The following is a 26,990-nucleotide window of genomic DNA, read 5'->3' on the forward strand; positions in this document are numbered from 1 at the left end:
CTCCCCGCTCTGCTAATGAGCTTGTCAGCGCCTCGTCTGTCATGTCACTCTTTGATTCTGGTTTTGGAAATGCCAGCCTAGCTAGCTGAGCCTTTTGCAGAGAGCAAAGAGACCGGGGGAGAAAGGATTTCTCCCTTCTCTACCTCCCCCATATTACAATAAAAATAAAATCCAAAGCTGCTTTTTTTTTTTGCTTTTTTTTTTTCGTTTTGGTTGCTGAAGTGCTAAAGCAGCTGCCCTCTACTAGTCAGGGTTTGCCAAAGGAATAGCTTTCACTAAAAGGAAGAGCCTCTCAGTGCTTGTGGAAATTGTTTGATTTGATATAGTTAATTGAACAGGTTGAAAGTCTGACAGTGTCCGGGGCAGTGCACCTGACCCCGAGCTTCATCCTTGTTATAGCAGAATGCACATTGCGGGGAGGCCGCAAATACCTGGCTTTTCAGCAAACATGTAAGGACCTAGCTCCAGAATTTTCCTGTAGATTCTGTGGAAGGAGCTCTCAGAATGAAGAAAACCCCCAAAAACGGCTGGATTCTGTCCAAGCCCTTATTGCATTCAGGAATTTATTTTCATTCCTTCACCCAGCAAGGATCTGCACACCCTGAGAAGTTTTTTTCTGATTTCTCAGATCCTGGTGGTGACCAGCACTGAACTAATGCAGAAGAAGGCTTCCTGTCCTTCTCTGTGCATCCAGATAAATGCTTTATTCTCAGAAAGAGGAATCAACTGCGAGGAACTTATATCTTTTAATTTATTCTGTTATCTGTGAACCGAAACCCCACACTTACAGATGTGAGTCTACTGAGACAAAACCTCAGGACTGGTCTGAAGCGTGTGCATATGGATTTATCCATAAACTTTTTTAACAAGGTGGACTAAAGACGTGACTCCTTAAAAGAAACCACGACAGAATACCGTCTTCCCCTGAGGTTTCATTAATGTTACTGAGCCCCAAAGTACTTATTAGAGGCAATTTCTTGTTATATAGCAATCAACACTAAGTGTTTGGCCTCAGATAAAACTTGGGGGACTCCTATTCTGATGGTTTCTTGTTAACTACAGCTACTATGTACCTTAATGCGATATATGAGTGCTTATATTTGATAGCTATGTTGCTGCTGAAAATCAGGCGCTCTGTTCTTCAGTGGCTGCAGTCTGCTGTGGATTTCAGTCTTTCTTTAGTCTTGATTTTAGTCTTTTAACCCTGCAGAAAAGGATAGGGAAAAAAACCACAAACAAACCTGAATAAAAAACCAAGAAAACCAGAGAAAACAAAAAATCATGTCAAAACATGAGCTGTCCCGTAGTTTTCAGACTCTCAAGAGCCTGCAACCCATTGGGCTGTGCAGACCTTACCCTGCTCCCAGTATTTCTGCTTGAAGCATGAGGAATTCCTGCCTGCCAGGCTGGTAAGAGAAGCCTCCAAGTTCCATAGACAAAAGTGTTGCTTCTTAATCACTGAATAAAAAACCCAAATGCTCTCCCAAGGGGAATTTGAGGTTTTGTTCTGTTTTGTGAAATGACGAACAATGATGCCCTTGAGGAAATGTGTATCTTTTGTCAGTGTGCCATGTGTTTGAGACAAGCTGTCAATGTAATCCCAGTCCTGTCAGCCGTACTGACAGGGCACCTGCATTGCACAGGCCCTGGTGACATTGTGCTGTGATTACAGGGAGGTTTTTTACTGAAATGTTTGATCCCCTAAACAAGTTTATGTGTATAAATAAACTCAAGTCACTTTCTCTGCATATTCTTTTGGGTGCAGGGAATTGCTGACTTGATGTATCTGTTTGCAGGTCACAATCACCAGACTCTGTAACTGTTTTGGTTAGAAATGTCCTTTTGAAACCATCTAGTCCAACCCCCTTGCTTAAGCAGGTTCAACTAGAACAGGTTGTCCAGGAGTGTGTGCAGTTGAATTTTGAATGTCAGCATAGTTGTTTTATTTAATCAAGGTTTTCCTCGACTATAACTTCGAAGGTATACTTTTTAATGTTTGTTTTGCATAGGTTATGTAGTTTTTATGTTACAGTACTTCTTCTTGATCTAAATATAACATCTCAGAACCTGAAGATGGATTAATAACGTTATTCAAAAAACAGTGCCAAATGTGCAATGATCCCAAATGGCCTGTAAGGAAATGTTTGTTGAATGTTCCAATTTTTTGTTGCTGTTTTTAAGTATAAACACTGTCTGGAGAAATGCCAGGAATGTGACAATCTGTTATGAACATATCAAACCTATGAAGTACTGCAGTCCAATCCACTGTCAAGCTCTAGTTGAATTGCCATGCGAAATTGCTTGTGTCCATTGGTTTATGGATGCTCTGTGCATATAGATAAAGGTTGTCATATATTGGCTTATCAAATACAAACAAAAGACAGCTTGATTGTGATGAATGTCACCTGTAACCATTATCCTAGGCTAATCTACTGCTGAATTTGCCGTTCACAGATGTGTGCAGTCCTTTTTTATGTCACATTAAGCCATATGCAGACTCACATCATAGCGACTCATTCCAAGTCTATCTCATGGAGAAAGCTTCTTTCTGTTAATAAATGGTGGTCTGCGATTTTTTTATTACTCTCAACACAAGGAGCTACAGACCTGTTAGCCTCTCACCAATTCTGCTAAAAGAATGGAACAGTTAATTTGGGCTTCTGTCAACAAAGAATTGCACTGTATAGGTAATACCAGTTATCTTGATGCTCAGCCTGTCAAACTAACCTGGTACATTTTTCTTTCTTTTGTTTTTTTACCATTGGCAAGGGTACAAGTTTAGTATTTAACAGCTAGCATGCAGAATACAGTACCTTTTTTGCCCCGAAAGAGTACAGCTTAGGATCACATGACATCTTAATTAAACATGGCCTTTTAATTCCATATGCTGCATGCTGGAATGAGGCTGGTTCATTGACAGATGCCTGCACGCAGTAGGGAGACACTACTGAAAAGGGCCTTTATTGGTGTCCCCTGGTTTAGCTGGTTGTGCAGCGTCGTTCAGCCTTTCTGTGTTGGTTGCCTACGTGTAGCAGCTGATGTGGTAGCAAACAGTCAGCAGGGTGGGTTAATGGTACAGGTGTGGTATAAATAATCCAGCTAAATTGTTCTGAGAAAATTTGTTTTATTGAGCCAAATGTAGTGCAGTATATGAGAAACCCCTTCATCCCACAGGTACAGCCTCTTCTCCCTTGGAAAGCAGACTGTCAAGGAAGATGAGTTGGGAATTAGTGTAGGTAGACACATTACATGTACTCTAAATGAAGAGCTAATGGGACTAATGTAATCTCTTGTTATAAAAGTTGAATTGAATAGCAGGGATTGTTGTAATGTACACAGGTCAGGCTGCTTAAATCTACAAGGATGCTGTGTCCAGTTGTGATGTTTTAATTCTAAGAGTAGAAGTAGATAGAAAGCAGAGCACAGCCTTTTCCCAAGCCTGGAAGGTGAGCCTTGTGTTGTCATGTTACAGGAGATGAAGCTGCTGAAAGGAAGGTTGATAGGTGACTTGATAACTGGATATAGGGATTTAGCAGGACAACAGTGTGCGTTCAAAAGCTGAAATTGGAAGCTTGAGTGATTCAGTAATTGGAAAATGAATCCTGGCTTTGCAGGTCATTTAGCAGTGGAAGTACTTACCAGAAAAAAGGGTAGACTAACAAATTCGAGTTTTCAAAAGGTGAGAAAGGTGGGTGGAAAAACACATGGTAAGCATGTGTACGTGCAGTACCCAGGCTGCATGGTCACAGTGGTCCTTCAGCAGAAGTATCTGCAATCTCTAGATTTCAGCACACTCTGCAACTTCATTGTGTGAATTTGGGTAGGGGATGATTTGTATTTGCAGTTTTATTTTTCTGCTTCTTGAGGGTCTATGCCTTTAGAAGCAAACACCCCTCAGAAGCTCATGTGAGCCTTGAATTAGGCACCCAACATAGTAGAAGAAACTAGTTAGCAAAACTACAGGTAAAACAATTTACCAATTTTTCTTCCTGTGCTTACACAGGAAAAAACACATGTTTTTTCCTACTTGTTCAATCAGTAGGTCAGACTAGGTCTAGGGTAAAACTTCTGATACACAGGCATTCGCACTTCAGGCTGAATGTGAGCAGTCCTGCATACTACTAGATATAGCCCTGTTGTAACCATCGCATTTGGAGTAAGTACCTGAACTTAGGAAACTATGGGGTATTTTCCTGGCAGCTCTCTCCTATCGTTTGAATCTCTTATATTTTCCTGTGTTTGATCAGAGAGCAAGCTAGGCTAGATACACATAGTATGGAAAATCTAAATCTGAGATTTGAAGTTCTTGTCTGTCTTCTCTTTGAATTCTCCTGTGACTTGCATTTTGCAAATGTACCAAATGTGATGTGCAAAGATGATGTCTGTAAGCAATCTATTACATATTTCTTACGAGCCCAGTTGAATGCTGATGCATGCTCACATAACTACCATTCCTTTAATTCTGTTCTTAGGCATCATTTCTGTACAAGATTCCCCACATAGCCTGTTAATACCATCTGTTTTCCAGGTCTATGTACCCATTCTTCTTAGAGCAGATAAACATTTGCTGCTGAAGCTGCATGTGATACTCTTTTGCTGGAACAGGTACCAGAACCTGCAGTCTGGTAGGAGACTCTGACTTCTTGAGCTGTTGCCTGGGAATTTCTTGACATGTATCACTTCAGAAGTGGCTCTTGCACTGTCCTAAAAATGATAATGAAAAATAACTATTGAAGACTGTTTCTTCTGAAAGCACAACCCTTCGAGTGTGTTTTCTGATCAGAAATGTGTGGCCATCAACTAATGTAGCCTGGATCAGATCAGGATTTTAGCCATGGAACTATGTTTGGCCTCCATATGCTACATACAGTATTGCCATAAGGTTTGCTGATCTAAGTGTGTTGCTGGGATGGGACTTAGAGCTGCAAAGTGCAGACATCAAATCAATCTGACAGAAAGCAAGGTTCACACTGGCTATGTTTGTTACATTTTTAGGCAAGAGTATATTCTAGTTGTGCAAATGCCCGTGCTTTTTTTCTGGGTTTATGGATTCTTTGGGTTTAAATAGACTACATAATCTCAGGGTTTGAGATTTTGCAAAAACTCTTGAGGGATTCAGATTGTGAAGTTCAGGTGTTCTCTGATGTCCATTCAGAAAAGTTGTTCAATGACTAGGCTTCCAGGAGATTTTACTTTTGGTGTGAATTTTCTTTGACAAAAGCAGAAACAGTTACCTACTTAGGTCAGAGAATATTGTCTGTAAACTGTACAAGATTCCTTTTTTTTTTTTTCTGTTATAAAGCTAAATCTTGAACTTCTGCATAAATGGTTGAAAGAGAAACTGAATCATCTGAGTCTTAATTTCCTGGGCCTCGTAATTTTTATATCTGCACTGCTGCAGCATAGCACAGCTTTGCCTGAGCACAGCTCTCAGGCTAGTGAAGGATCACATGGAGTATTCATGAGCAGTCTTCTCTCTGGGCTGTGAGCGAGGTGGAGCTTTGAGGCAATGGTCTGTGATACTGCAGTGGAGGAATACATTCTTCAATTCATGTGCACCTGCAGACTGCAACTTCAACTGAAAATGTTGAACTGCATTGATTCCCACATTGCTCATCATCAGAGCTAATTCAGTGGAGCTGTCCCTGACTGCTTACAGTGATTAGAGATGTAGGTGATGGTTTCTAATCTTCTACAGGGACCAGTCACTGGAGGACAATGTGGGCTTTATTTTGCCAGTGAATTTTGCAGCAACTGGCTGACAGTAGAGGAAGTATCTTCTGTTTCAGGTACTGATTAATGTCCATTCAAAGCACTGCAAATTCAGGACCTAACTGGGACCTTCCAGCATTTTTGTATCCTAGGCTTAGCCTCTTTTTTCTTCTGTTTTGAGACTTTTTGTCCTTCTGTTGAACAATCTTCCTTTCCAGTAGTGGAAACCTTTAGAAGTGCAGGAGTCACAGTTCTCTCATTGTATCCAGCTCCACAAAGGCACTACCTGGCTTGGATGACTCTGTCCCTAACCTGGGGTTGGAGCATGCACAGTCTCTTGCAATGGCTCTTTGAGTGGGTCTGTTGAGTGGTTGCAGACTGAAATGCTTTGAAGGTTCTAACACGAACAAGTTTACATTGATCTTCATGAAGATAGTATGTTGGCACAAAGGCTTACTATCAAGTTGTGCTTTCCAGTTAGAAACTCTGCGATATTTTTCTTCTTCCCAACAGTTACTTAATTCTTTTAACTGAACTGCAAATATTTTCCCTGACCTTGTAATGAAAATCATTGAAATTTTGGTAACAATAATTAGGCCTAAAAAATCAATCTGATTTAAAATAACTAACATGGAAATTTTCAGCCCCAGTGGTTGAGGTTCAGCAACACTTGATGATTATGAAAGGTGTCAAGCAGCTATAATCATAGTCATTGACACCTGTGCTGTTTGTGTGTACCAAAACATGTATTTGGTCTCTTTTGTAAGGAATATATGTAATTGCTCATTGTTACAAGTCTCTGTATTTGTCTGCGTTGCACGTTTCTGTCTGTAAAGGGAATGTGTGTTTAGAGGAACTGTTGCTATTCTGTGGATCAAGTGTATACTTTTATGGAAGCTTTAATTTTCTTCTCATATTGGTTTATTTAACAATGAATTTTTCAAACTAGAAATACACTATCATTCCTTATACAGAAAATAATTAGCAGTAGTTTTTATTTCTTACGCAAAATGTGTTGTATATGCAGTTTTTGTGTGTAATGATTTTCATGGATTCTCTCTCAAAGCTAAGTATAGATGGTTTTCAAATCTATTCTAGTTGCATCTTTAAAGCAGTGACCTAGCTGTAGTAATGAGTGTGCTACATCAGGCTGAAGATGCATCTAGCCTAGAATCCTCTCTTTGTCCAAAGGTAATGCTTAGGAAGGAGTGTGGATACAGGAAGAGCATATTTCCTCCTAATACCTTCCTGCCTTCCAACAGTTTGGTGTTCACAGTCTTGCACGGTGTAGCATAACTCGTGTGTTTGAGCAGCCTCTATTTGAACACATATCCCAAATCTCTGTGGTAATATGTATGAGTAAAGGACATGGAACCTGAAAGCTGACATTTTCTGAGATCTGAGAAGTGCAGCTTTAACACTGACTTCGCGTGTGCTGGTGGTGGTGTGTTTTGTACTAGAAGAAAAGAATATTTAAAGATGCAAGGGAGTAATAAAAGTATTAAAAAAAACTCAAACAAAACACAAAAACAAACAAAAACCCACCAGGCTGATGAATTACAAAACTGTGTGTCCCTTGAGATTGTTGTTTTTATTGCTATTTCATTAGTATTTTCATTAAAAATTTTATTTTCTGGATTAGTTGATGGCACAAATACTCTTTTGTCCAGAAAATGCCCTGAATGAGCAGAAAATGCAACCAAAATGCTCTTGTGAGTCTCTTTCACTTTTCATACATGATCCAGGTTTGTGGTGCTTGATTCATGCAATAGTTTTGGTTGTAAGAGTCCCTTAAAGGTCATCCCATAAGGATCCCGAAAGTCTAACCCCCCCTGACTTGGCCAGGGACACCTTCAAATAGATCAGGTTGCTTGAAGCCCTGTCCAGCCTTGACCTTGAATGTTTCCAGGAATGTGACATATACAGTGTCTCTGGGCTACCTGTTCCACTCTTTCACCACCCTCACTGAAAAAATGTCTTCCTTATATCTAGTCTGAATCTATTCTCTTCCAGGTTAAAAACCAGGCCTTACTAAAAAGTTTGACCCCGTCTTTCTTATAGGCCCCCTTTAAGTACTGAAAGGCAGCAATAAGGTCTCTCTGGAGCCTTCTCTTCTATATGCTGAACAACCACAGATTGAGATATTTCTGTCAACATTGATGGAAGTTAGCTTCGAAGAACTTGCAGCATTTACTTACAAATCCCTACTGCTGCAATCCAGTTCTGACCTTCAGAGACACCACTTCTGAAGAGCTCACAGAGCCTTTTTATTTTGTTGAATTTGATGAATGACGCCTGGCTTTCATTTCCCTGACAGACTGTTTATTTTCACCAGGTGTGCTTCAGGGCTGACTCTCTGTTTGTTTGTTTGTTTTTCTCCTTTATTAGAGAGATAGTTCGTTGTCAGTAAAATAACAATTACAGTATCTGAGCATTTATTGCTTGTTCTGGAATGCCAGATGTCAGAATACATCCTACAGAAAAAAGATGGAAACTTTATCTCTTTTTAGTCATAGTAGTCTTGAACACATAAGCCAAAGTAGAATATGGTTTTTTACATTCCATCTGAGTGAATCCTTCAGTAGTAAGCAACTATTTGCATACTCTTTATGTAAGCAAGCTCTAGTTAAACAGCATCCACTAAATCTTGTGCAGTCTATTGCTGACTTGCAAGAATTGCTGGGAACTGTTACACCAATATGATCATCCATCTGGCAGAAAAACACTGTAAACTGCAGTGCCATTAACAATTTTGTGTAGCAGAAGCTTTGATGTGCTGGATCCATTCTGTACCTCAGTGAATTACCCACAGTAGAAGAATAGTATAAACAATTGTAGTCTGAAACACTCTCTTGTACAAACCTGTAGTTACAATTGGTAGTAAGAGACTGTGGGAGGCAGTACCTTTTGATAGAATCTCTCAAAAATATATCAAAATGATTAAACAGATTTCCCAAAGAATTTGAGGACTTCCTAATTCTAGACTGATAATGTGATTTTTAAAAAACAAGCACGCAGCTTGCTGGTTTTCAATACCTAATGGCTTTCTTGAGTGCAGAAAAGTGAAGTTGCCAAATTTGACCTTGGACCAAAATCATAGCTGGAATATGGAACTTGTTTTGTTTTATGTAAACCACAGTGACGAGTCATGTAATTGTCCTTTGTAGGAAGTTATTGAGAAGTCCTTAAACTGATTACAACTGCAGTGGCCCAACATGGATAACAAATTAGTTTAACTCAACTTCAAATTGTTTTGCACTAACAAGCCCTGTGACTAAACTTTATGTGTCATCTGGTTGTCAAACCACACTGGAAGTGTATTAACTTAGATGTGGGCTGGATTTGCCTTCCACAAAGTAGGGGTGGATGCTCCTATGTCCTCTTTAAATTCTTGCAAGCATACTAAGTGTTCTAAGTAGTTCCCTGTAACTCATACAGCCAGTAATGCAGTAGCTCAGTACAGACTGATGTGTTCTCTCCTGCTCCAGGGGCATCCAGGCAGGATTTCAATCTCCAATTTTAAATATTAGCGTGCAACTGTGACCATCCCGTGCAGTTCAGGTTGGTGGGGAGATCATACCTTTGTCCTGATGGGTCCCCAGTCATGCCTCAGGCAGCTGTATTGTGGTCATGTACTGGAAATGTTCAGTGTAATTGACCCCTGGAGAGGGGAGCTTTGTCTTTGCCAGGTGTCAGGCAGAAGTTTAACAGAGCTGTAAAGTCAGGAGTCAGGCAGGTTCTGAGCAAGGAGGCAGCCAGGGCTCTCTGCCTTTGTAAAATGGAGTAGCTGTGGTCACACTATATTGACTATTGCCTCTCAACAATACAATGATGGGTGTGATGCTGTAACTTAAAAATTTTCTACATCTCTTGTTAGAGGTGCCATATTGCTTTCAAACCTTGTGGTGATGTGAATAATATCTCTTATCCAAAACCATGTGCTGCTGAAGCTTGTGGAGTCACAGAAATCTTTAGTGACCCCAAGTTAGAACAAGAAAAACCTGGACTGTAGCTCTCTACCTCAACCAATAATGTTTCCAATTCCTTTAAGTATTTAAGACTATGTTAGAAAGAGAACATAATGGAAGGAGAAATTATGGACTTACAGCCTTCCTGCCACACCACCGCTGGACTGAATGTAGCATTTAGAGGTGATGCAAATTCTTTATTCTTCTTTTAGGGTGACAAGAAAGCTCAGAAAAGTTATACTTGTCTTTCCACTGTTTGGGTTTTTACCACAATCCAAAAATAATAATAAAGGATAAAAAATAACAGTATCACCTGATTGAAAGATTCTTAAGAAAGGCACTGGAGACAGCTCATTTTTTTCATTGTAGAATCAGTGAGAGAAGATAGAAATGTAACTGATAGAGAAATAATTTAGCCATTTTAAGTAAATGCTGTTCTAGCTTTGGACAGCCTTAGGACTCTGCAATAAAAATGCTTTAATGTGAACACCTATTGTGGTTTTATTATTAAGAATAATAAGTAGTATCCTGACATGTCATTGTATTTGTCATTTGATGGTTTTATACTCCTCTCTTTCTGTTTTGAGGCACAACTGTCATAATATCCAAGCAGGCCCCATAACAAATAGAGAACAAGAATTATGTGAAAATAACTTTGTACATAACGGTTAAAACTGACGCTGTACAGTATGATGAGACTGTGAATGCCTCAGTTATGAGTAACACTTTGTATGAGTTCACACTCAGGTAGGTAAGTGTTGTCCTGGTTTTGGCTGGGACAAAGTTTGTTTTCTTTTTAGTCACTGGTACATTGCTGTGATTTGGTTTCACTATGAGGGTAATGTTGTAACACACTGGTGTTTTGGTTGTTGCCTTGCAATGCTTGCCCCAGGTCAAGGACTTTCGAGTGTCTCAAGCTGTGTCCCTGAGGATCTGCACAAGAAGATGGGAGGGAACATGGCCAGAACAGCCATGAACTGGCTATAGGGATATTCCTTCCATACCATAAAACATCATGCCCAGTATATAAACATGGGAAATTGGCCAGGAGGGGTCAGTGGCTGCTAGGGAATGAGGTGGGCGTTGGTCTGTGAGTGGTGAGCAACTGTACTGAGCATCACCTGTTTTCCTGGGTTTTATTTTTTTCCCATTACAATTAGTAGTAGTAGTAGTAGTAGTATATTTTGCTATCATCAGTATTATTATATTTTACTTAATTTCAGTTATTAAACTGTTCTTGTCTCAACCTACAAGGCTTTTTCCTTCCCTCATTCTCGCCATCCCATGGCTGCGTGGTGCTGAGCTGCCAGCTGGGGTTAAACCACAACAGTGTATATGGAGCAACATTTTACTTTATCACACAAAAAAAATTTCTTATCTAAGAACATGGATTTCCCATTAACCCCTTCTGGATTTGAAATAGGAGTCCTTCTCTCTCTCTTTTTAAAATCACTTCATTTCATAGTGGTGGTTTCTTGTAACTGAGGTGATCTGATACTGCATGTTGAAGTGCAGGTCTCTCTTGCTTTCAGAAAACTCTTGATTACATTGTAGAAGTCAGTCATAGCAAGAAACATTTCTATGTTAAGAGCCTGGTTAGCTGCTCTCTAAAAAAGCCATTTTCCCTGATTGTTCTGGGACTTCTTAAGGCAGACTTGAATTGATTCTCTTTTCTGGACAAGGGTTCAGTGAAGGGTTTTGCAAACTTGGGGAGTGCATTGAATGCCTGGCAGTCCCAAAATGCTGCAAGTTCAGACTCATCTCAGGAGATGCTCCTCTCTCTGTAGATGTAAATGTTCTTGTCAGCATGTCTGTGGGTGTAAGTCAGGACCTTTCTAAAGTCCCGGCATTGTGGTACTTTTTAACTTCTTTCATCACTTCTCCAGGTAAACTTTTTGCAGTGGTAAGAGTGGTGCTTTAAAGCTTGATGAAATTATCTGTGGTGAATCTAAAAACTTAGAGTGGGAAGTGGCAGTGTTTCTTTTTAACAGCTTTGTACCATTTGGGAACACTGACAGAACAAACCATTAAGAGCTGTCTTTGTGTTGACCACTTTTGTGACAGCAGAGTAGTTTTCTTGTCTCTTACAGCAGTCCTGTAGCAACTCTGCTGCTACCCAGCCACTCTGTAACAGCAAGAGGCTCTTGGCTAGCAAAGAGGAGGTGCTTTCCAGTACTGGGGAAGTTACTCTGACAAAGGTGTTTGTCTGCGGAGTTGTAGGAATGTGATTTACTTTGATCACATAGTGTTTATCCCAAGTCTGGAACGATATCCCGTTAGTTACTGTGCTTGGGTAGAGACCAAAACCTGGTGCCTATCTCTAGAAGTAACAGCTTTTTATTAGTCTTCCTTTCTCAGATCTTTTATTGCCCTTGCTGTAAAGCTGTTCCTGTGGAGACTGTGCCAGTGGTCTAATTGTGCTTGCGGGTGGGAGGAAACCAATAGCATTTTTTCCATGTGTCCTGACAGTGCTTGAGAAACAGTACTGGCTTAGAGGTCAGGATTGCAGAAGACATTAAAGGTGTTCCAAGAATTACAAGTGAACTGACACAGGCATATCCTACACCTATAATTAATGGTCCCTGTGAATCAGGCAGAATATATGTGTAAAAATCCTTGACGGCTGTTCTGACTAGTGCAATGTGATATGCAGCATGTTGCCCTTCAGAAGTAATCCAAAATTGGACTTGACATTACTGCTTTTTGGGCTCTTTTTCACACATTGTCTCTTCCAGGACTTTGCAGAAGCACCATTCCTTGGAGAAATGTGTTGCTTTCCTCAAACACAGTATCCCAGTCATTTACACCTCTTCTCTTTCTCCTTCTCATTTCCTGTATTTGAAAATGTTGGAACAACTTTCTCACAAGTAAGACCTGAGACATGGCCTAAAGCCAGCAGAATCCTTAAAATGCCTAGAAGTGAAACTTAAATCTACATAGAATTGCCATAGTCATTAAAAATTTAACCAGACATCTCTTTCCCACTGCTTTTCATCATTTTCCCTGTTGAGAGAACCAAGTCATTTAGAAGTGTAGAACAGGTTAGAAACAGCAGAGGAAATCCTTTCCAGCTTCTCTGGCTTGTGCCAATGGACACATAGAATTCATGAGGACGGAAATAATTTTGTCTCTCCTCTGATTTCTGAGAAACCAGCTTATGCTTTTACTTTTCAGAAAGAGTGAATGAATTCTGGAAGTCTTCTTGTCTTTTTAGATTGAACAAACCCTTATGCAGCAGATGTACTATGTTAGTAGAGCTGGTGGGGTTTTGCCAAAAGAACTTCTGGCTCCATAATGTTGCCATGTTGATGTCAGTGATGTTTCCTCAAACATCATTTGACACTGAGGCTAGTTAGTAAGGAGTTATGACAACTCGTGCCCATGCTGCTAGGGGTTCTTACTCCAAAGGACAGGGTGACTGTGTTCATGCCACCTGTGGGAAATAGCCCCCAGTCTCTGCTCATTCCTGAAGTATACCTGGAAGTTTCTGAGGAACTGTTGAGTGGCCCAGGCCAGTATCATCTCATGAAATCTCAGGGGTGATTTGATAGTACAACTGAGTTACAGCAGCTGGACCTTGGTGGCACTGGTTAATTTAATGGAGTGGACAGCAGTAGAGAATGGATGTTCTTGGAACCAGATGCAGTCCTCATTTCAGAATGTGTGACATCAGGTGAGCTTCAAAGGGCTGAAAAATCCCTCATTACAAGCCTAATAGCTGCCATCCTTCTGCCTTTCTAACCTTGCTACTTATAGCATTTTCTTTAGAGAAATCAAATGTCTGGATGATGCTGCTGCTGAGGGATACTGCAGGTGGTGTACACTTGTATCTAAACAATTTTGAGGGAGGTTCCATGTAGGTAGGTATGTTTGCACCTGACTCCTTGGTTTGCGCATTTCAATTGAATACATCCATATACAAATTATGTAAGACTCTTGTATTCAGTACCTGCTAGTTGTGACCTTGCCTGAAGTTCAGGCAGCCTGGTTTGCAGCTCTGTACCTTCATGGAATAGAATCATAGTCACTGTGGTTAGAAGGCACCTCTGGAGGTTATCTTGTCCAACCTCCTGCTCAAAGCAGGGGCCTCTAGAGCAGATTGTCCAGGGCTGTGTCCTGCCTCCTGTGTCCTTGGAGTTGTATCTCCAAGAATAGAAACTCAGCAACTTTTCTGAACATTTGTTCCAGTGTTTGAGCACACTCAAAAAAGGTTCTCTACATTTAAATGGAATTTCCTGTGTTTCAGTTTGTGGCCATTGTCTCTTTATTCCTTATGTCAGGTGTTTACACATGTTGGAAAGCTCCCCTTGAGCCTTCTCTTCTCCTGGCTGAGCAATATCAACTCTCTCAGCCTTTCCTTAACTTACAGATGCCCCAATCTATTAATCATCTTTGTGGTCCTTTGTTGGACTTGCTCCAATATGTCTATGTCTCTCTTGTACTGGGGATTTCAGAACAGGACACAGTATTCTAGATGTGGCCTCACCCTCACCAGGGTCAAGTAGAAGCAAAGGATCACCTCCTCTGACCTGCTGGAAATGCTGTCCTCCTGCAGCCCAGGAAGCTGCTTACCTTCTTTGCTGAAAGGGCACATTGCTGGCTTACATTCAGCTTGATATTCACCAGGATCCCAGGTCTTTTCTTGCTCACTGAATAACAAAAATGTTTCTTACACCGTTAGGAATAGATCTTATGTGATCTCATCCTTACTGTTTAAGTAGGACATGGCTGCTGAGAGCAGATACAAGGTCTTGAGGCCATGTCTGGGAGTGCCCATGCCTTGCTGTATGTTGCAGAAAGAATCTTGGCTTGCCCATCTTCAAAGATCATCAGAAAATTGCTTGGGAGCAGACTGGAAATAACTTGATTTAGATCAGCTTCTTATGCAACTGTGCTGCAGAATTTGTAATTGATACTTCAATCTATAGACAGCTGTGATCCTACTTACCATCCAGCTGATTTAATTCAGCGGTATTGACAGGAATTCATACTGTCAGTGCTCACATATGGCTTAACCAGGGAAGCTTTGCAGTGTGAGAAAACTGGAAAAAAGAATTTGTTCCAGTGGGAAGAAAACAGAAAAAAAATTGTGAGGAAAACCAAGCAAAACGTGTATGACAAAGATGACTCAAAGGAGAACATTACAAAAAAATATAAGTGAATTGAGGGAAGAGTATTTACATATCTGGATATTTGATTTAGAATTTAAATCTGGAAGATGAAGTAAATAATTTTTGAGTATCTGTTGTCACTTTTTTTGGTTTGTACTGCTGCTATTCAGCTCTTGCTATGTGAACATTGTTACTTGCTGGAGTTTCATAAGACATGTGTCTACAACCCAGGAAAGAGAGTTAAGCCCAAATATTTATTTATCACATAGAAACAAGAAATTGTGTTTTGTGCATAACCAAAATCACATTTGAAACTAACCCTAAAATGATTTGGCCTTTGTGTTGAAGACTGAGTGCAAGGTAATGAATGGAGATGAAGATAAACAATTTAGTACTTGACTGAGGATTCAATTTGTGGCTCAGTGCTAGTACTCAGAAAACATTCTCTAGATTCTTGTGGTTTAGAAAAGTTTTGCCAGGCTGAAAATGTTTTTCTTCTCTGTCTTCTTTGTATGTGTGTGTATAAACCAGTGGAAAAATGATTTCGCATATTTGTGTCTGAGCTCTGATATGAGTGAAAGCATCTTCATTCAACCTGTCAGAATAGTCCCTCTTGCATCAGTAAAGTGTCTCACCTTGCACTTAACCACTGTATCACTGGTTCCTAATGCTATTCTGTGGGTAAAAGCACTGTGCTTCAACAGTGACATCTGCCCTTTGGGTCTGCTTAGAGGGTTAGTCTGCAGTATTACTGCAGGAAATTTCCATGATGATAGTTTCCAGTCTTCTCCTCTATATAAATTACTACAGGCAAATTGTCGATAAGGGTTATAATACGTTCACTAGCCACAGTTGTTGCTTTTTCTCTAATCTGATTTTATTGGTTGATTAGTGTTTGTTCAACTCAGTGCCTCTTTAAAGAAAGACTTAAAGGTGGATCATGTCATGCATTCAAATGTGTCCTCTCCATCTACTCTTTCTTAAAAACAAGGTGTAACTGAAGATTCATACATAATACAGTGATTTAATGTTTGCTGTTCTCTCTGAAAGGAAAAATTTAGTTTATAGTAGAAAGAAAACCCACTGAAGCTATCAGAAAGACAATTTAATATAAAGCAAAAAATCACCCCGTATTACCTGAGGTTTGGGAGTTTACTGATACTTTTTTTGATTTATATGAATTTCCTTTTCTTCCTTTTACTCTGTCACACACTTTTTTCCCAAGGCCTTTTTGAATGTTAGATCTAATGCAGAGATAAAGAGCCCTCCAGTACTGCTGCCTCCCTCTTGTGCAGACCCCAATAACCTCAGCTCCTCTGAGCAGTCTCTTCCAAAACTTCCATTTCAAGACCATAAGGACCTGAGAATCACCCATTTCACTGCTAGGTGGCTCTGATTGTGAATTAGCCTCATCATTTAATGAGTGTCTCATTTTAATTAGTTTGATTTACCTTGCAGCACTTCTTTCTTGTTTTGCCCCTTCCTGCTAAATCAAATCACATTGGAAATGGCAGAATTATTCTGCCATTTTAAAATGTTGGTGAGATTCCTCTCACAAGCAGCTCCAAGTATTGCTATAGTCACTGGAAGCCATCCACTGACCTTAGGCTCAGCTGTAGCTAAAATTAGCCAACTCTGGTTTTGTTAATTAGTTGCTAAATTACAAGCTTTTTGAGAATGAGAGAGTATTTTGTCCCAAGCTCTTTTTTAGACATCTGCTGCTGAACAGCCAGAGTGAGTGACACACACAGATCCCATTATGCCTAACTCAGGACCTAGGTGTGATGCTCTGGATTGAAAAGTGAACTCCTAAATTATCATCCAGAACAGTCCCTTGTGTGGTTTCTGAAAAAGCCTGGAGGCACCTGATCATCCCATTTCCCTTTTTATTTTAGCCATGATTTACCTCAGTGCCTGCAGTTGATTCTTTATGCATGCCCAAAATGGTCCCAATGTGAGCAGAAAAGCAGAAAGGAAAATAAGTCTGGTTTCCCCTTCAAGCTGATGGCTTTCAAATCCTGCCTCCAAACTATCCACCTGGGCAGTTGGCCCTTTCCCTAGCACGTAGGAAAGGGAGGGCTGGAGTGGGTTCTCTGTGTCTGGTCTTGGAAAGAGGCTGGAAGTTGACAGAGGTTGGAGCCCTTGCACCCTGCATACAGATTCCCAAGTGTATCACAGCAAGGTCAGTGCAGCCTCAGCTTGGCAGAACTGGGGGCCAGCCCCCTGGCCTGGAGCAGGAACTGGGCCTCACAGCACGTTCCACTGGTAGTTTGAAGATGACCTGTCTCCCTCTTTTTGGAAGAGCTCCCTTGCTCCTAGCTATAGCAGTTATTTTTATAAAAAAGGTCACACAACATTTTCCTGCACTTTGTAGTGGAAAATGAGCTTTTATTTTTGCTTGGGAGAATGAGACCCAAAGCTAGAGCCAGGGGCTGGGCTGCACGTTCCATCTGGGCCACAGTGCTAGGCTGCTGCCTCTGGTAAGACTCCTGCACATCAGAGTTGCATCATTATTATTAATATTATTGTTATTGTTGAGCAAAATATTTGTGGTACAGAGGACAGAATTAAAAAAAAATAAGGTCTGGATTATGTTATAGGGATGAGTTGCATACAATAATTTGTTGCTTAGGTATCTGGTTTTTTTCTGATCCAAAATGACTGTTGTCTCACAGTGTTATACAGGTCAAGTGTAACTATTAAATAGGAGGAATAAACCAGCAGAATAAAATCCTTATGTCCTGATTCTCCTCACAGCTACTGTAATAAAGGCTGGAAGAAATGCAAAGGAGTTCTGCAAAGTTTGGTGTACTACTGAGCCAGCAATGCAGCAACAGATTAGTGCCTGTGTCTGCAAGACTGTGCATATAATTGAGTAGAGGTAACTTCTACAACAGGAAAATTATCTTTCTCTTGGTTATAAAATGGGCAGCATAGACAGTAAGTTCAAGGCCCATCAGAGGTGGTGTGTGCAGCTTGACAGGTGCCAGGCTTCTAATTAAAAGCCCACAAAGAGAAATGCTAGAGCAAAACATGCATCTGGATAGATGTGGCAGGTTCCTCCTTGAGGTGAGGAGAGTCGAAGCAGTCTACAGTGCTTAACCTATGAGCATGTTGCTTTTAATTTTCCATTTTTATTAGTATGAATTATTAACTTCATGAATATTAACACAAAACCTTTCTCAATTTAATTTTTTATTAAAAAAATGAAGGATGAAGCTGGTATGGGTGTGGAAGAAAGCATCACTGAAAGCTGCTTGGAGATAATGTGGAACAGGAGGGAGTTAGGGATACAGACTGGGAAGTGTTTTAATACTGTATGTACCTCAGCATTGGGATATGAAAACTTATTTTAATATTTAATAAAATTTTAATTTTTCTCTTTTTCTTTTAAACAAAGCAGTGATTTGAAAATCTTATTAGAAAATGTAAGTTCTCAAATTCTGGTGTGCTGGAGCTTTGATGGCCCACAGACCTTCCGCAATGCAGTACAGTAAGCTGTCTGTGCACATTATATCGGTCCTCCTTGCTTCCCACGGGTTTGGCATTAAAAGAAACTCAGAAAATGAATTAAACATGCTTCGAATACTTCTTCTTTGTGTAGGTTTTTGCCTAAATGCTGTATGGCAGTTAGAGTAATGAGGAGGAAGAGGGAATGGCTTTCCCCAGCAGAATGAGTCAGATGGCCCCCAAGATCTCCTTCCAAGGCATGACTGTGGTGGGTTGATCTTCACTTGACACCAGGTGTCCCCCAAGCCTCTCTGTCACTCCTCTCCTCAGCAGGGCGGGGGAAGCAAGTAAGATGGAAAAAACCTCGTAGGCTGAGATACAGGCAGTTTACTAAAATGTGATGCTCAAGCAGAGGAAAAACTCTTAAGATTTTATTCTCTACTTCCCATTAGGAAGTGATGTCTGGCCACTTCCTGGGAAGCCGGACTTCAGCACATGTAGTGGTTTCTCTGGGAGGCTAACATTGTAAAATAATGAATGTCCTCCCTTCCTCTTCCTATTTCTTAGCTTTTATATCTGAGCATATGTCATGTGGAATGGAATATCACTTTGCTCAGTTTGTGTCAGCTGTCCTGGCTATGTCCTCTCCCAAGATTTTGCACATCCCAAGCCTGCTGGCGTGGGGGCAAATGTTGGAAAGGCAGCCTGGATGCTGTGGGGGCACTGCTCAGCAGTAGCCAAAACCTGTGTGTTCTCAGTGGCTTCCCAGCTACTGCTACAAAGCACAGGCTCTGAGGGCTGCTGAGGAGAAAATGAGCTCTGCCTCAGCCAGACCCAATGCTTGAAAACAGTGGAAGATTTTGCTTATAAATGGATTGTCTTCAGTGTGATTTCAGGGATTTCCCAGTTCCACTTGGGTTGGTCACTTCAAGAATGAGTGTTGGGGTCTTTTGGTATGCGTTTTTGTGTGGTTATTTTTCTTGTGGTAATAAATGATCCCTTTTTTCTGCAAGAAATATGATTTTTGTAAGGTCCACCATTAGGAGTTACAGAAAAGGTTCTTGTTTTAGTTTGCTTTAAAGACTTCAGTCAATTCTAATGCTTTCTAAATTGTCTTTCCCTTTCCAAATCTGTTCTGTGTAGAAGCTGTGCATTATAATATATGAATGTATGTTTACTCTTGAATAAATTAACAAGACTCTTGCCAGCAAGTATGATCTAATGTGAGTTTTTTTTCAAATTAATAAAGAAATGGGATATATAATGCATAATGTGTTGCACAGGGAGCAACACTATATTAACTAGAAATTGAAGAACTGCATGTCCTGCTGATGGTGAACAAACTCAAGGGTGTTGAGAGATTCACTCACTCCATCACGAACAGGAAAGACCTTGAGTATGTTTATTTGAATAGGGGGACCATAAATCTAGCACACAGGTACCAACAAACAATAGTCCTGGGGTTTTTTCTTAAAAAATATGATGTGCAATATAATAAAAGCTCATTATTACACGTCTGTATTATCTTTATATATAGCTGTAGATAATATATAATTTTGTATGTCCAGGAAGTAGGTTGGCAGATGTATAGACAACAAACAATGTGGATTTATAGACTGCCTGCTAAAGGATTACATTTATCCTTAATTTACTTTGTGGATCCTATTGTGTCCTTCCTGAGAGCACTAAAAATGGTTGTCTCACATTTTACGGTACGCTTGAAAAGTGCTGTAATATGATTTGTGCCTGAATTTATATTTCAGAAGGGAATTCAAGTTATCACTATTTCCTCCTATTAAAATCATCAGGTGCTGAATATGTTCATCTGAAAAACAGGACCATCTAACAGTCTTTTACTCAAGACTTGTAAGAAATCAATATAGTTCCCATCAGTACAGTAAATTACCAACTGAACCCCTTCCAGTAATCATGATACACAGTCTCTCATTAACCCTTTCCCTTCTCTGTATTGAGATTTGTATTCTAATGTTGTCTTAGAATAAAAATGTTTTTGAATGTATCTGTAAATCATTAGACACTAGAGTAATTAATTCAAAATTTTATAACTAGGGCTCTTATGTATCTGTAGCAAGTCTGTTTCATACCTTTATTGATGATCTGGACGAAAGGATTGAGGACATTCTCAGTAGGTTTGCAGACAGCACCAAGCTGGGTGGGAGTGTTGATCTGCTGGAGGACAGGAAGGCTCTATAAAGAGATCTGGACGGGCTGGATTGATGGTCCAAGCCCAAGTGTATGGTTCAAGAAGGCGAAGTGCCAGGTCCTGCACATGGGTCACAACAACCCTACCAGCGAAGGTTTATATTGGATATTAGGAAAAATTTCTTCCCAAAAAGGTTTCTCAAGCACTGGAATAGGCTGCCTAGGGAAGTAGTGGAGTCACCATCCCTGGAGGTATTTAAAAGGCATGTGGCTGTGTCTCTTAGGGCATGGTTTAGTGCTGGGTTAACGGTTGATCTGAGAGGTCTTTTCCAACCTAAACGATTCTATAATATAAGGATGCATGGTGCTCCCACACAAAGTATGCAGTTGAATACTTCCTTGGAAATGTGTGGGTAAGTCAAGGAGCAGGAATTGCTTGCTTTATTTGTGGGAGGAGTTGGGTGTCAGGAGAATTTCACTTCTGGAGAGGGATTTTTGTCTTCAGCATTAATTTTCAAGGTACCTGGACTCTTTTGAGTTACTTGGCTAGAAGTATCTACCAGGGACAAATAAGCATAATTTTAAATTGCAGTTCCTAAATTGAATATTCCAGATCCATGCTCTGTTAACTCACTATCTTTCAGTATTTTTACATGACTTCACCATTACTGCAGGTTTTTTAGTTTTGTTCAGTAGAATAAATCCAACACGGTTGTGACTGAGCTGTTGGACATGCTTGAGCCTGTGTAAAGGGCATAGGAGCCTCAAAGATAGTGGCCTGGGGAGAAGCAGCTGGGAGTAGCTAGCTGAGAGGCATCCTTGTGAAGAGCCAAGGAAAACTGAGTGTCAGAAAGATATCTCCTGACTTGAAATTTCAGAGACCATCGTTGAACAGGAGAGATACATAGCTCAAAGAACTGTATCAGAATTAAGAGAATAGAAAATGACAGTGGTATATGATGGAATATAGAGGAAGTTGCGAAAGGCAGCACTCAGGTGAGAGGAAGTTACACCAAACGAAATAATCTGAGTTAAATAGCTTCACAGATGCAACACTGACATCTTAATAAGTTTGTCAGAAATAAATTTAGAAACAAAGCCATGTTTTGTTTGTTACTAGTATTATATTTGATAATGCAGCTAAGTTAAAGATTCTGTTGAGTTACTTTTCTTTCATATTCTGTTCATGCTTGTGGTTCCGAAGTGTGGAGGAAGAACAGGATGGTGCAAGAAAACTGTGACCTGAGAGGGGTTTTATGGAAATAAGCTTGTTTTACTGTAGATTTATTGGCAGAAGTAAAATTGGTCATGGCTTCCTCTTGTCAGAACTATAAACAGACATGATGTTGAGACAAGGGATACAGATACTATTCAGAAAGTGCCTTTGTTTACATAGCTGCTGTTTTGGGTTTGATCGGACATGTATTGACCAGTAGGACAGTGTTTTCTTTGAGAAACTGTATTATAGAGCAGGTCTCATCCAGATCCAGCAAATAATGAATGAGAAAGAGACAGAGAATTGTCTTTGATGGTGCTAACAAATAAAAGCCTATCCAAAGCTAATTTGATACAAGAGCAGATTGATACATGAGCCTTCCTATGCTTCCACTGGAGACATACTGGAGTACTGGAGTCATAGGCTTCTTCCATTCATGTTTTTTACCAGAAGGTAATTCCTATGGCCTCATGGAGGTTTACTGCTTTTGTTAACAGGATGAGAAAGCAAAAGAACGCTGGCTCAGATGTTGGAGAACTTCCTCAGTTGGAGATGTTTAATATCCTTAAAGGTTTTGCTCCTCCTGGTCCCTATCATTTGAGACTGTTGTTCCTTCTTCTTTATTTCTTTACCAGTATCCCTTGTGTTTCCTATCTGTTTAAGCTGGTCCCCATCTGAGATTTGTTCGTCGGATCAGAAGTACCAGGCACATGCCAATAGCAATTTTGGGAGCTAATCTCCTTTGCCTAGGCTGGCAGCTGCCCTTATGCTAGCAGGTAGATCAGTAAGGTGTTTTCTGCCATGGTGAGTCTGATGAAAAATGAATCCATTTTTACTTTTAAAGCAAGTAATTCTTCCCTGATTAGTGACATATTAGATATCTGAAGGGGGACAAAGAGGATGGTAATGCAAGCTGCAGTTTACCAAGAGTCTGCATTAGTCTTAGGGCTAAAATGATTAGTAAGACAAATCAGTTCTAAATGCTTTTGCAAGAAAAGCTGTAGATTTACCACAAAGCATTGTTGACAAAGTGGGTGATGTGTCTGGTTGACTAGTGATGAGACAGGCATGAGAAGGAGAGACGGGCTCTTAAATTCTCATGGGAAAAGCAGAAAATGTAGGACCGTAGAAGATCTGATAGATTATCCAGAAAAGCATCATGAAGTCATACCAAGTTTGCTCTGAAAACTGGATTGATTTCTGATTTGTGCTGTTTCTTTTAAAAAATAATCTGTGAACTCAGTGTCCTCAATTTTATTCATATCCATTTGTTCTCTTTTCAAATCAGTTCCCTAGTTTAATAGTTCTTCTCTTTTCCCAGTGTTCATCTCCCTCCACTGCCATCATAAGGCCATTCTCATTCTGTAGGTGACTGTTCTTTTTCTCGCCTCCTCTCATAATTTTGCCATTCCTCACTATGAAATCATACCTTCCTTCTGCCTGTTCTTGTTTGCATTCTTTCTTGAGTATATGATGAGTGTTTTATACCTGTGTCTCACCAGCACCTGAACAATGATATTTATGTCTGTGTCTCTGTCATGGAAATTTCTTTCGTGATGTGTCCAAGGAGGCTTGTTTTTAAGCACTGAAGTCAAGAGAAGCCAACAATCAGCCTGTATAAGCAAGAGGAAAGCTGTGACCAGACTATTTCAAGTAAACACAAAAGCACCACGTTTAAAAAACTAGATAAGCACACTATAATCCATTAACTAAGAATAAAACGGCATTTGCAGCATTTAAGTATAAACTTGATAAATTCTTCATCTTGCATAATCTAGGGGCTTAGTGAATCTCATTTTCATGTTTTTTCAGGTTTTGCTGATAAGTAAACTGAACATCTTGTCTTGATAATCAGGTATACCTTTTATATTGTACTCAGAAGACAAGGTCACCTCTCTTGGCCATATTTCACACCATCATTTGTTCCCACTAGTGGTTTATCATTTTCATCAGCTTTAAATTACTCATACTTTTCTTCAGGGTTTTGTGTCATATCAGCCTCTTACTAGCTATCTGCTCATTTCCCTGGATTTCTTAAGTTCTTTGTACACGTTTAATAAGCCTTTTCTCACCTGTCCATTTGCCTGTGTCACAAGTGTTCTTTCAAGGCTTCTTGCGAGGTATCCCTCCGTGTCTCTGAACTTGCAGTGGGGGAAAGAGCAGTAGGATACACCAGTGCAGGGAGGTCTGAGCATTTCTGATTAGGTAGAGCAGTCTGTGCCGCTTTCCTTGCTCAAGGGCCAATGCCAGCCTCATTGGACCAATGCTTATACTCATGCTAATGTTCTGTGGCATGCAATGTTTCTCCCTCCATTCAAATGTTCATCTAATCCCAGCTTGATCAAATGAGATCTGCAGCAGCTAAGTTATATTAAAAAGAATTAGGCCATCAATCTATTATTAAGCTGGAAAGTAGTTTATATTTTGTGTTTGCCCTCAGGGTGTCTCAGAACATTCCATGGCTGATCTCCCCTGAGTATGAGAGGGCTGGGGTTTAGGTGCTAAAAGATGTGTACAGATACTGAGGGAGTTGTGGAGTTTTGTTTAAAACATTTGATTTCCAGCCTTGCAACTAGCTTGAACAAGGCCTAGGTGTTTGTCACTGGGACCTTTATGGTTCTGTTGGGTTAGGTGCTTTTGAAAAAAATGTCCTGTTCTCTTCTAGGCAGGTAGCTCCTACATCTAAGAGGTTGTGCCTGTTCTGTAGTGTTGGGAAATTTTCCTGCAATGGTAGTTAAGTTCATTCTACTTGTGTCTTAGAAAAGATCAGTGTATGCTTTTAGAAAATGTTGCTTTTGTCACATTCTGCTTTTGATAATATATCTGCACTCTCTGAAAATTAAAAATCTACCCCCAATTTTTACTGTATAGCTGGTCTCTGTTTAAACCATGTTGCTTGATAAAATGACCATCTTTTGTGTATTCTTATTAATTTCCTTTGTTAAGCTTAGTTTTTTTAAAGAAAATAGATCTTTAGATTAAGATCCTTCATGCAAGTTATTTCACAGAACAGAGGATGTTGGAAGGCACCTCTGGCAATTATCTACTCAAAGCAGGGACAGTACAGCTCAGGACCTTGTCAAACAGGTTTTGAATGCTTCCAAAGAGAGAGACTCCACAAATTCTCTGGACAGTTGGTTTTGATGTTCAATAACACAGAGCTCTTAGCACGAAATGATTGCTCTTTCAGATATGCATAATACAGGAAGCAAGACAGGGAAGTATCCAAAATCATTAGCTGATTGTCAGATCTTGGCCTTAGTGACTAATTGGCTTTAGTGACTGGTCCAGGCGCTAAAAATATAATTTCAAAGGCATGATTAGTATCGGAATGAAAATTATTCCAGTTCTGTCTTGGATGTTGTTGTTTTAAGTGTCGAAGGGGAAGAAGGTATGGGGAGGATTGAATTTTCATATTCGGGTCACTTACTGCATTCTTGAAATGCTGCATTTGGATGTTTGCTTTCTCACCTCATCACTGCCACAGCATGTCACTTTGGATTTGGTGCAAGAAAGAGTTAATTTAAGGCAAACTGTGCAAGCTGCTATAGATAGTATGAGTCAATAGCATCATGCTTGGAGCCTAAGCCACAAAGGAACTGACATGCCAAGAGCTGAAAAGAGACATCTCTGTTTTGTGCACACTCAACTTCCAAAGGCAGTGGCTGGGGTAGAAAAACTGAATATGAGCTAAAGAGTTGCCCGGAGGAAGGAAAGAGTAATGACTATATCCATGGCCAAAAAGAGGTGGAGGCCACTGGATGACATGCATGGCCTCTGTCTGTCTTTCAGATTACTGTTGCTGACTCCCTGCCCTAAGATGACACGTGTTGGCACTCTTTAAACTGGTGTCTTGTATTTTTATTTGCTTTCAGTTGCTAATTTGACAGTACAGACCATACTCTTGAACTGTTGTACGTCCTTTATAAATTGCTTTAAGATGTTTTAGTGTGATAAGACAATATAAAAATTGAAGTCATTATTGCTGCCTTTATCACCAGGGGAATTGGACAGCTGGCATTGATCTGCAAGAGACTTAATTTCCATAGTTTGTTATTGCATTAACCCTTAGAATTCTTCTTGCTTGCGATTTCAAAGAAAGGTTTCCTCATCAAAGGTCATCCTCTGTATCGTGTAGGGTTTGAGAGACACAGAAGGGCAGAAAATCTATGAATGCTGTCATTTTTGTCTGATCAATAACATTATACTTTATTAATAGTAATATCCCAGTATTTTGCATTGCATCATATCAAGATCCTATGGAACTTCTTGTGAGTGAAATCTAGCAGTTTGTGAAAGGCGTGATGCTAACTCCTTGGTTTGGGGCAGATATTCTGTGGCCCTTTAAATTTTTGGCATTTATCTTAATTTTTTTAATTAAAATAATTATAAAAATTCTGTACTCCTTGCTATTTTGTAAGGAAGAGATGGAATAAGGGCCTTATTTTGCTGTGTTGAGTAACACTTTCTGATGAGCTAAATTGTACCATTCATCCAAAAGCCACAGTAATGGTAGCACAGAGGTTGCTGTGTTGCAGAGGGAATGACTTGCTCTTTGCTATCTTCTGGTTTCAGAATAAGGCCTGAGAAGTCAAAGAAGGGATTTTTAACAATTAAAAACTAGAGGAGGTAAAAAGTTGAAGCTGTTTAAAAAAGTGAACCAAACATGTAATTTTCAAGGAAGCATCAATGCAACTCCAGTTTGATTTGTTGGTATTGGCCAGGGCACCTTTAGATAGCAAATGTGTGTAGTGGGAATCAAGAGTCAGTAGAGGGCTGCAAGACATTCCTCCCTGTACTCCCTCACACCAGTGGTGAAGACCAAAGAAAGTAAGTTTTGGTTTTCTTCCTAGGGTAAAATTCTGCTTGATGCCTTGGTTCTCTGCTTGGTCCAAATACTTCCGTAGTGTTTGCTCAGCTAGTGTACAGCCTTGCTCCTGTTTATTTATAGCACAGCCATGCCCAAAAGATGGAGTCAGAGTTCCACTAGCAAAATTGGTAGAATGTAGATTGTTTGATTTTTTTAACATCTACAATCTGCCTGGGACTGTGTTTCAACATTAATGTAATACTAAAGATAAGTCACAAACTGGGAGTGAATGCCTGGAAAGACCGTAGGCTCCTTATACTTGGGCATGTGTCTTTTTATAGTCTGACAAAATATTTTTCAGGAATGATTTAGATATAATTGATAGAAATCTCTGGGGATTTTTTTCCAATTTTGCTGTGATAGTTTGCTGTTGAGAGGGATTTGGAAGGCTGAATCATGAAGTACAGCACCATCCTGGGAAATGATGCTGCTAAACTATAGACATATCTGAATTGCAACAATATTAATCCTTGTTATATTTTAAATTGATTTTATTTGTA

General features: G+C 39.9%; 1 protein-coding gene across 1 annotated transcript in view; it reads left to right on the forward strand.

The window, feature by feature from the left end:
• SAMD12 (sterile alpha motif domain containing 12) overlaps nucleotides 1-26,990 on the forward strand; it is a 163,170-nt gene that overhangs the window by 44,416 nt on the left and 91,764 nt on the right. The window lies entirely within an intron of this gene.

Source organism: Corvus brachyrhynchos, unplaced genomic scaffold (genome assembly GCF_000691975.1).
Source record: "Corvus brachyrhynchos isolate BGI_N302 unplaced genomic scaffold, ASM69197v1 scaffold28, whole genome shotgun sequence".
NCBI lineage: Eukaryota > Metazoa > Chordata > Aves > Passeriformes > Corvidae > Corvus > Corvus brachyrhynchos.